Below are 11,000 nucleotides of genomic sequence, written 5' to 3' on the forward strand. Positions count from 1 at the left end.
ACAACCACGTGGCTATTGATGTTCCGAAGCTTTGTCTTTACCTCCGGGGTCAGATGGCCGCGAAACGCGTCCAACAGAGGCATCAACCGCGTGCCTGCAGGTCCGCCGAGCAATGATTCCAGAGTGAGCAAGTGCGTTTGGCGGCCTTGGCTACGCGCTCTTCCTAACAAATAGGGGGGTGCTTAGATTCGCATGCAAACTTTTTTCCTAACTTTTTCGTGAAAATAGAGGGGGGGGGGGGGGTTTAAAATCGGGGGGTGCTTAGAATCGCGCAAATACGGTAGTTTTGCGAAGCAGAAATTGCGAAATTATTGGCTACCTTCCCTCTTTCGTTCTTATGGTGGCTCTGAATGTTTTCGCTTCTCTGCGTGTTCTGCATCAATCTCTGCACCAACAGTGTCAACATATTCTAAGAATCATAAATATTCGTCGTCAAGCTTTGAAGCAAATCCATAGTCGCTGTCGTCAAATAAAATCTTGTATAGGTGTTTCTGATACAAGAAATTTGCACCGTTTTCCAGCCATAATCTTCTAAAATAAATGTTTCCATCCAAAATAAAACAAAAGCAAAGGAACAAAATTAACAAATTTATTAATTTCAAGCAGCTATTAGAACTAAAAGTGCCATCCTCAAGTGAACACCGCCAAATGAGATCCAGAATTCCGTCACAGTACACTGTAATGCCTCTCTCTCAATTTAAAAAAAGAAAGTTGATTATATTTGTTTTTTAAATGTTTTGATCACTGCGCTTTACATTTCACACATTATCTTTCTTCATTGATTAGAAAAATCTGCGAAACAAGTACTTTAATTCGCCGATGGTGAAGAGCCCCTTTATGGCACAGCTCCACCGATGTTTCGTCAGTGCTTATGTCCTAGTGTTGCCAACCGAAACGAAATATTTCGATAACGGAAGCTCACTAGTTCTGTAAACTGCCACTAGTAGGTTTCTAGGGGTAAAATGTATTTATGGAGGAGTCTTTCAAATTCGGGGACGCATGTCCCACGTACATTAAGGCGATATAATACCAGGATATTGCAATAGAACTGAAAATTACGAAAGCTGGTAATGATTCGGTGTTGTACTGCAGGAGTTGCAAGATAAGTGCTTGTTTGTTAAATCTGCCTGTGTTATTTGTCTTTTGTCATGCTGCAGTTCAATAAAGCACCAAGACGTCATATTACTTTATTACCATATTTACTTGAAAATGGTCAAACATGAATAAAGGTCAACTTCTATATAACGAACTTAGAGAGAAGTAAACAATTATAATTTGAAAATAGGTTGACCCATACTTTTTTAGAAAAATTAAACTTTGAACATTGCACACCTTTATTTACCGTAAGCTCGGCTACTAAATCTCGCTAATCAATGCCACAAGCTGAATCCTTGTAAAAACTGCCAGTGAAGTTGTCCTCTTTGGATGCTTTGTAGGCGTCCTTGGCACTCCAAATGATGTCGTCCTCAGTGCCGTCAAGTGAATAATTCTAGACTCTGGCTTACAAAACTAGCAAACAGCCTAAAGTAGTAGGCAAATAGGTTAACATTATGGGTGAGCCAAGACCCATGTACTGCTGCTGCAGTTAGTGTAGTATACAAGTAGCCTTTACGCCTTTGCTTCCTCACAGAAGCTGGCCCTCCCACAAAGCTCAGCTGCGTGGTGGTTCAGTTAGCCACATTTTAAAAAAGGAATATGCATTATATTTAGGACATGGTTCCAAAATATAACACCAAAGGTTCTCTTCATCTGGTAACTACGTGCACAAATGCCATATGCACAAACAAAAACATATTTCATGCACATACAGCCATTCTTCTCCTAACAGTCCTGCTAGCAAACATGTCATGAATGGATACCTTGATATAAGGTCTCCAGAGAAATTTGGACAATAATATAATTCAAAAGCTAAGTATGTTTTTTTATGTACTTACAAGAGTGAGAAGCAGTGTCGCGCACTTCAGCCTCAATGTACACAACAGAGCAAGCACAAGGTCTGCGATGATTTTACTGCTGTAATACAACACATGAGCATTTTTGCACATGAACATACGCCACATGTATTAGCATGAGAGACATACAGGTATATATCGTACCTGATGAGCACAAGAAATGTGCAAAGACTGTACAGGTAACATGCTCATTACCATTTACCAAAAGGGCATTTTGATACAAACAGGGTGTCGAAGCATATCTAAGTGTTCAGTGCAGATGAATATCGTGACTAATGTAATGAAAGCTGAAAAGGCACACTAGGGCCCAGGACAAAGAAGATATCGCAAAGTGGACTGTTCAAATGGACCAGTGCTCGGTTAAAGGGGCCCTACAAGTTTTTAAGGCCACAATTTTTGCTTTAGACCTTTCCTTAGCAAGTCAAAGAACTAAAAGCAATAATAATCATGATAACGCACACACACCCAAATTATTGGTCACAGAAAATTTAAAATACAAGCAAAATGAGAGTGACCCCCTGTCGAATTTTTATGACTGGATGCCACATTTCACTCTCTCATAACATGGTAGTGTGACATCCAATAGTGGCAAAGCGTTGTCGTTGTGTAAAGGAAGTTGGTGTGCCATGGTTGTGAAGCCTACTCAGCTTCTTGAGGGCATCATCATGGCCTCCGCAATGGGTGGCATGCTGTTGGAGGCCATTCTATGGTTACAACAGCTTCTGCCAAGTGGCTGTTGACGCGTCATGTGCTTGGCATGTTGACTCAATGTTCCCGTGGTTGCAACACCTTCCTTGTGGCTGTGTGATAATTAGGCAATACTTAAAGTGGCTGTAAAATGTAATGCCATAGTTTTTTTTTTTCACAGTATTCGCAATGTTGTGCAAGTGTAAATCACACATTGCATTTTTAACCAGTGGTCATAGGTGCTGCACATCGATGTCACGTCCATCGCATGACATCACTGCATAGTGATACTGCTAGTGGTGCCATCCAACAAGCTTCCTCAGGAGCATTGCAGAGCCCCTTTAAAGGCCAACTACAACGAAATTTCAATTTGGTTAAATTTGTTATAAATGAGTGGTCCATACCACTGAACCAATCTGGCAAAGCTGCAGGGCTGGTAATTGTATAATTTTTTTTATTAGCAGTCTTTAAACAGCACCTAAGCATACAATGCATGCACCTTGTAGTGTTGATATGATGCAAGTCCCACCACGCTGCGTCTGAGATTTTAAGCATGCCATGGGCACTGGGCACTCTGGCTGGCTCGCATAGCCACACCTGGAGAGCCACAGAGCCCAATCAGAGTGCTGGGTAGCTTAAGCGTCTCATACGGGCAGAGGGCTCATTGCAGCACACCGCGGCAGTCATATTATCTACACTACACAGCAGCATGGCTCCCAAGATTACAAAGGTCATGCCAAGGATCAGCGCGTTAGATCATGCATCACTTGCAGCGAGTGGTAATGGCAGCATTTTTTTTTTTTCAGTATCAAGAACTGTTACTTTTGCAAGCGCTTCGTGAGACTTCCGCTTGTATTTCAAACGTAAAATTTTGCACAGAGGCTTCTCTATATCTACACTCTTAAACTAGGCTTTGTACTCAGTCCAAAACTTCATTGCAGTTGGACTTCAAGATGGCCACAGCGCTCCCCCCTGTTTCTACATTACGCTAGTTGTAATTTGTACTGTATTAAAAGCAGTCACAATCAACTTGTCCCACAGGTTATCCCACCTTGCATAGCCCTGCCACATCACTTTGAGGGACTGTGTCCTAGGATGCTGCCTGGCTTGCTGATCCTGAGAATTGCTTTTTCATGGATGATTTAGCAACAGGAGAAAATGTGAACCAACATAACAAACTTTGCTATACGTACACCAGCTGATGGGACAAAAACTAAGTCATGTTTAGTTTCTACAATGCACCACAAATGGGAAGCACAGAGTATTGGCCCTAATAATGTAACGTGCATGGCTGGCCAACTGCATTGTGATGCATATTCACTATTTCTGCATGGGCCCTTCTCACACAGGCTGCAAAAGTCCATTTGCAATGAGCACAAACTTCATTTAGTCAAGACCGCAATATGACTGCAGTGAGAAATTAGAAGCTTGCAATAAAATAGACATGCCAGCCTATGAAACCATTACAGGGAAATAGAAAAATTTGTTAGACTGAAGCTGATGTGACATCTCTTCATGTGCTACAGGACCCCCTCAATGCGTACATAGTACCAATGCTAACTCTGACTTGTCATAAACCAATCATTTCTCTCAAATGGTGGCCAACTACACCATATAGTTGTTCACGCCCGAGTCAAGCATGAAAGTTGCACAAAAAAAGTTGCAGTTTTGATTGTAAGGCGAAGCATCGATTGCGACAGCAAATTAGTAGACGGCTATAAAAAATAAGGATAGTAGTTTTATCGGCTGCATAAACTTGTAAACATTCATTTACAAACTAAATTAACAAGCATGGTGTCAAAGGCAAACATGAACACCTCTCACTCGATGACCACGGAAACTCGCTGTCAAAACACTGGAGTAAGGAAGCGCGGCTGCAGCAGCGAGCATATTGACCTTCATGCTGCCTCTCCCTTCAATGCGAACTAAGCAGCAAAAACAGAATGCACATAAAGCTATGAACCCTCGGTGCACCTAGACTCTGTACTCATTGCAGATTGCTTTCAAGATAGGGCCCGTGCAGCCACGCCATATGCAGCAGCTGCAGGAGTAGAACACTGCTTTGGAGCCATTGGAGCCAAAAGAACATCCCATAAAGGCCTGGCTCACAATAAGCAATAGCAAAGGTGGGTCTGCCAGTGGTGGTCCAGCCAGTTTAGGATTTAGAGCAATTTTTGGATGTCATTCTGGAACTTTCGGAGCAGAAAAATTGGTCTTTTTGGAACAGTTAGAATAGTGCAGCAGTAATCTGTAGCCATTTGGCAAAGCTTATTACTGTGCAATCAGTGAGTGCTGCTCAACAGTGAAGCAAGACACAAAGCCAACAGCAACAAATTAAGCCTGTCTTCCCACGGACAGTATAGCATGCTCGCTATGTTACAAACATTTTTATTTGGGTAGGCAAGGAACCTAATTTTGTAAACAATTAAATAAAACTTTGTAGACAAACGAGAACAAACATATGCACCTAAAGGCCTGCCAGTACACTTATTAGGCGTATCGGTGCTCTTGCTGTGATAGGAGATGGCGGGTACATGCGCGTATTATTAAGAGAAATTTCCCGTGACAATTGCCCCCTTCTCACTTTTGGTACTCTTCAGCGCATAACATTGCTGTAATGAGGCAAAGCTGGCTTTCCGTAACTGGCATGCAATGCACCATCCTTTCTGAGCTTCGAAGCCATTGGCGAGAATTACAAAGGCGGAGTCAGCGTCATTACTAACACCGACAAATTATGAAAAACACAGCGCCGCACAGCAATCTTGGTAGCTAACGTCGAAGTATCTAGGCATAGCGTTGCCGCGGTAGTGTCTACGGCTGCCAGCGGATCTGCGTGCGAGAGCGCCGGTTCGAGGCTTCGATTAATGCAGTTTAGCACCTGCGATCTTGTAAAAAAAAAGTCCGGAGAATCGGACGGCGAAGGTTTTTTTGCGTCCGAAATTTCAGACGTTGTTAAACATTGACTCTATGGGATACGGTGGCGGTACCGCGAATGCCTTCGGAAAATCAGTCGTTGTTCACAAATCGATTCGTATAGTGTAGTAGTTGCATAACCCTACTGAAAACATTGCATTGCCGTGAAAACGCAAAAATACTGCACTTTTGCGCAGCTAGCGCTAATGACACTTGGGTAGTGCCGGCAAGTCATTGTAGCAAAATGAGGCGAATGGCTCAGTTGGACCAGCACTGGGGTGCTATAATGTTAACCTATTCCAAACTTTTCTAGTCCAATTCTGGAATCGGCCCTCCGCGATTGGTCAAAAACTTCTTATACCCCCCTCCACTTCACCTGTCACGCGACGTCACGAAAACCGCGATAGCTTCCCATCTGATATGACGTGTGCACACTGCTTATGCATGATTTGACCGAAGAAAAGAAAAAGTTGTTTCTGATTCGACACCTTTTCGGCATTAGCCCTCTGCACCACTTCACCTGCCTGTCCAAAAAAAAAAAAAAAAAAAGCAAAAACTCACCGCGTCAAAGTGATGTGTATGCGTTAAGGGGGGACGTGGCTTTGAAAATCAGATTCCTTATTCATGGAGTTTGATGAAAATTGGCACAAATGTTTACAATGTCTCCCTGATGCTTCCATAAAAGTTTCAGGGTGATATCTTGAGAACATTTTATTCACTTTTATTGAGCAGAATTTTTCTTCCTCTTTCTGGAAAGCCTGGGGAAATTAAAAGAACGTGATAGAAGACTTGTTAAGTATTGACTGCATAGCTAAATGCGTGCTGAAGGCCGTGACATTCTTGCTTTTTTTTTTTTTTTTTCGCAACATAATTTTTCTTACCTTCGCATCAAGCAAAATTTCGGGGTAGACGAATAGCTATATTGTAAACTTACAAAGGGTCAAGATAAAGCGAGAATGTCAAGACCTGCACTGTAGCCCAAGGAACGTGACAAAAAAAAAAAAAAAACGGAGTCAAAATACGTTAAACGGTAACAAAGAAATCAGCTCTAGAAACTGACAGTTTTGAGAAAACGGCTCTCAAAGTTTCACCTTCTCTTCACTTCTCTAAAAGGCACCAAATTTGTAGTCTTCAATGGGTTGTTTTGTGATGTGGGGCTTCTTGTACATGCGGCCTCTGGTCTGGTGTGCATCCCCCACCCCATTTTTTTTATAGGGCATTCTTAGCTGCTGTTACTCTACAAAGAGCATGGTGCCTAGGTTTCAAACCAAGTGATGTGTAGAGCTCTGTGTGGGCATGAACATAGTTCCAGTGTACATTCACGCAACCTGTACCCGCAGGCTGCTCGATTGATAACGATCTCCAGTACAGTCAGTGAGACATCTTTTTCTTCTTTTGGTAGTACTGACCATGTTAGTGAATGAAGGCTCCGAGTGTTAGCAGCTTCCCATGTCATCTTTACTTGACAATGGCTGTGGATCGAACTTGGCATCAGAGAGCCAGTGATAGATATGCAGCTGCTAGGTGCTTTCCAGAATTGTACTTTTGTATGATGCCTCAATCACTTCTGCAGCCAGGTGTCTGCCAACCCAAGGGGCCTAGTGGTTCTCTTTATGAAGTTCTCTTTATGATGGAGTGGTATGATAGATATTGTTACGAGCTTTCGTGAATAGAGTGAACGCGCAATATGCTATGTTGCGGGCCCGAGGTGCCGATGTGCTCAGTCGCGCAGTCCGACGTGCCGATGCGCGAAATGCCTAGTCGCGGGCTCGAGGAGTCGACGTCCGATGCGCTTATTCGGGCAGTCCGAGGTGCCGACGCGCGAGATGCCTAGACGCGGGCTCGAGGACTCGACGTTCGATGTACTTAGTCGCGCAGTCGGAGGCGCTGATGCACAAAATGCTTAGGTGAGGGTCTGAGAAGTCCGCGCGCGATGTGCATGATCGCCGAGTCGGAGACTGCCTATGCGCGATATGCTCAGCCGCGTGCCTGAGGATTGCGTGCGCGATGTGCTCCGTCACGAAGTCCCCGTCGTCGATGCTCGGAATGCTTAGCCGCGAGTCCGAAACGTCCACAAGCATAGGGATCGGCCACGCTACTGCGATGTCAACGTAGCGCCCGTTTTGACACGTTGACATTACGGCGAGTGGAGACGTCCAGACTCGCGAGGTGCAATGAGCCGAGCAGACGACGCGAGCGCCGGACTAATGGCGAACCGCGCTGGAGTCACGTGGCGGGCACGGCCAATCGCCGACTCCGGCACGACCTTCAATCATTTGCTTTTTGTGCGCTTTTTCTGTATGGAGGAGATAGCCGAAGCGGCAAATTTGAAGACGGAGAAATGCGCTTTCCAACGAGACCAAGATGGCGGCGCTCGGTAGCGCCGTTCCCATGGAGGAAAGGCCCTGAGGTCACTCTTTGTGAAGCGAAAGTGAAGCCGGAAGTTGGCGTTGCTCACGGCGCCGCTCCGCCTATCAGGCCAGCTCTCCTCTCTTATTTACATTTCTCGCGAAAACACATCGCGCTGCGCAGAACCGTGCTGCTCGGACCCGCGCGCTCCGCAACAATACTAAACAATCGTTAGCACGTAAACATGATTCCGCCAAAGGGCAAAATTTCCCGCGGATATTCCTTCGTCCGTTGCCATTGCCGTGGCGCGGTACATTGCGTAGAGCGTTGCATGCGCCTTCATTTCACGAACTTTAGTTCCTCCTGTCCCACCTGGCCACAGCAACATCCGGTAGAGCACGGTCCAGATAACGCAGCGCCACAAAACACAGAGACCAACGCAAACCTGCCCGCACGACACCTACGGAGCAACACGTGTAAGCGCACAGAACCATAACAAAGCCGCCATTGTGGCCCGAAAGGCGGGGCCGCTACAGCAAAGAAATAAAAAAAGCAAAAAAAGAGAACCTACTACGTCATTTCCTCCACACTTTTCTCCTAGCGCGCGGAGGGGTTAGGGCCTCTCCTCAGTTTCCTTCCTCCATGGCCGTTCCGGAGATATTGCTTGAAAAACGCTGTTTCTTGATTTCCGCAAGATTTTTCGCCACCTTGGCTGATAAAACGAATTTTTAGAGCACTTCTAAGTGGTTTACAGTGATGATATTTGGGTATCAGATAGAAAAAGGGTTATAGAAACTGAAAATACGATCTTTGAGAAATCAATTTTTTGGCAATTGTTCGCGATGCGAAAGCCGCGTCCCCCCCTTAAAGATGCATTAAAGGCCCCCTGAAACGGTTTGGACATTTTGTAGACGCGTAGGGTGCAGCTTAAGTAGAGCATTCGCACCACAATTTAAGCGTTACGTATTCATGGAGCTACAAGCGATTACAAGTTACCCTCCTTCCTAGCCATGCTTTTCCCCCTCAACTCGTTCGCCGAGCGATCGGGGCTAAGCTCCGCCTTCACCGGTTCCGCGTCACGATGCGACGTCACATCGTCCACTTCCGGTTGTTTTGGAGCCCGCCCCCGCTCGCGAGAAACCTCTCCACTAGCCGCTTGGCTGTCGACCCCAAGAGAGAGTTTACAATAGAATAAGCGCCAAAATTCTATTGTAAGTTATGCACCAACTAGCCCCACAACGTGTTTTACTGCAGTACCCAAGAGAGAGCTATTGGCGGCGAGGAGTTACGGAGTCGCCATCTATCGGAAGCGCCTCGCTGGCGTAGTATGAGGGATCACGTGTCGCGCTCCTCATAGGTTTTGCTGTCAGCGCTCACTGAAAACACCACGCGCGAGCTCTCACGGACATTTCTGTAAGTACTTTCGAAACGAGAGAAGTTTGTCTAAACAATCTTGGGCAAACTGAAAGCACACAATCGTTTACAGACGCTATCTCTTTACCGAATACGTACAGTGAACGCCACTGCGCGCGGTCGCCGCGATGGAGTCTCCCGAACCGGCTTCTTGCGTGAAAGGTAGGTAAACGCTGAGAGCAAACTATGTGAAATATGTTCTTATAGTGTTTGTATAACTAAATGGAGTGTAATAGAACGAAGCCTCAATGCAGCGATCGCGCAGATTCGCAGCGACCGAGTGCGCGTCTGCATGCTTGTCCGCGCACTGTTTCGCTTTCTCCGCGCGCGCGTTTTCGCACCGTGCCATGAGCTTTAGGCCGCAGAATATGAGCATTTGACAGTATACAAGCAACAATTGTTGCGTGGGCGCTATTAGAGCTGTTGAAAAATAATCTCATTGTAGAGACTTCGACGCCTACGGGGACTGTGATGTGCCGTCGCGACGATTCAATCTTTCTTTTCTTCTAAATTCTTTGAACTTTCAATACTATTTCTAGAGTTGCGTCGCACTGCATGTTTATCGGTGCTCTCAGCGTGCAATTTCCCTCTGCTCCTTTTTTGTAATCCAGTGCATTAATTCGTAACACAAACATGACCATATGCCATGCTTTCTTTTAAAATGTGCTTCTTACCGCTGCCTTTCCACTCCACTGAACTTGCCAGTATCTATAGCATCGACAAGTTCATATACCAAACCGTCATGACATTAGTCGGGCAGTGGACTCGGGCGAGCGTCTCAGTGCGCGTTTTCAGAACATCGCAGACCGGGCGCCGTAGCAGAAATCTTCCTCGCGTCTGTGCTTGCTGCATACCCGAGTTGCAGCCGATGACTGTTTGCCGGTTTTATGTTTCGCGAGCCAAGCTTCACGCAGCTTCTTGTCCTGCGGCTACGTGTGAATAAGGCTGACACCGGCCTCCGTTAAGTGCGTCCGGCCCTGCGGCACCGAGCAGTAGCCTACCATGTTGCGCGCCTTCAAAGGCAGCCACTACCTATTGTAGTGCTTTCAAGCGTTGTAAAGGAGACACTCGAAGCGGGAAATTTTCGCCACTAAATGAGGAACGCAGCGTTCGAGGGAATTTAAACTCGTTTTCAGCTCCCTTCGGCGGGCCCGAAGCAGCCGACGTGGCCGCTATGTCCACGTGATCCCTCCTAGCACGTCACGCCGACGGTGGCGCCAGCATTTCCAGTGGTGGAGCTCGAGACCAATATCGAAGCAGCGTGCGTTGCGAGCATTCTGTCGTAGCGCCGAACGTGTCTGGTATTCCGGTAATCACACACTAGCTGAACGTTTCGACGGAACGGTGGAGGCATAAACTCAAGCTGATGAAGGAACTTCAGCGTAGACGTACATGACCTGCCTGATCGGTCACCACACTGTAGGAACAGTTTACACCCTTTGGAGTCGGAAATGCTATCATGATAACGCGCGTGCCGTTCGTTACTGGAAAGTACCGGGCTCGCAGCGTTAAAGAAAGGAAACGCATCAAGGCAGATGATTATTGTTGTGTGGCAGAAGGGGCACGCCAAAGGGTGTAAACTGTTCTTAGAGTGCATGGTCCAGCCACCTGTTGGCACAGAGCTTAACCAGTCAAAGAAAGAGTTAATATTGCTCTAACCAAGTGTAAAACATTTTAAACATTTAC

This window comes from Dermacentor variabilis, unplaced genomic scaffold, assembly GCF_050947875.1.
Source record: "Dermacentor variabilis isolate Ectoservices unplaced genomic scaffold, ASM5094787v1 scaffold_12, whole genome shotgun sequence".
Taxonomy (NCBI): domain Eukaryota; kingdom Metazoa; phylum Arthropoda; class Arachnida; order Ixodida; family Ixodidae; genus Dermacentor; species Dermacentor variabilis.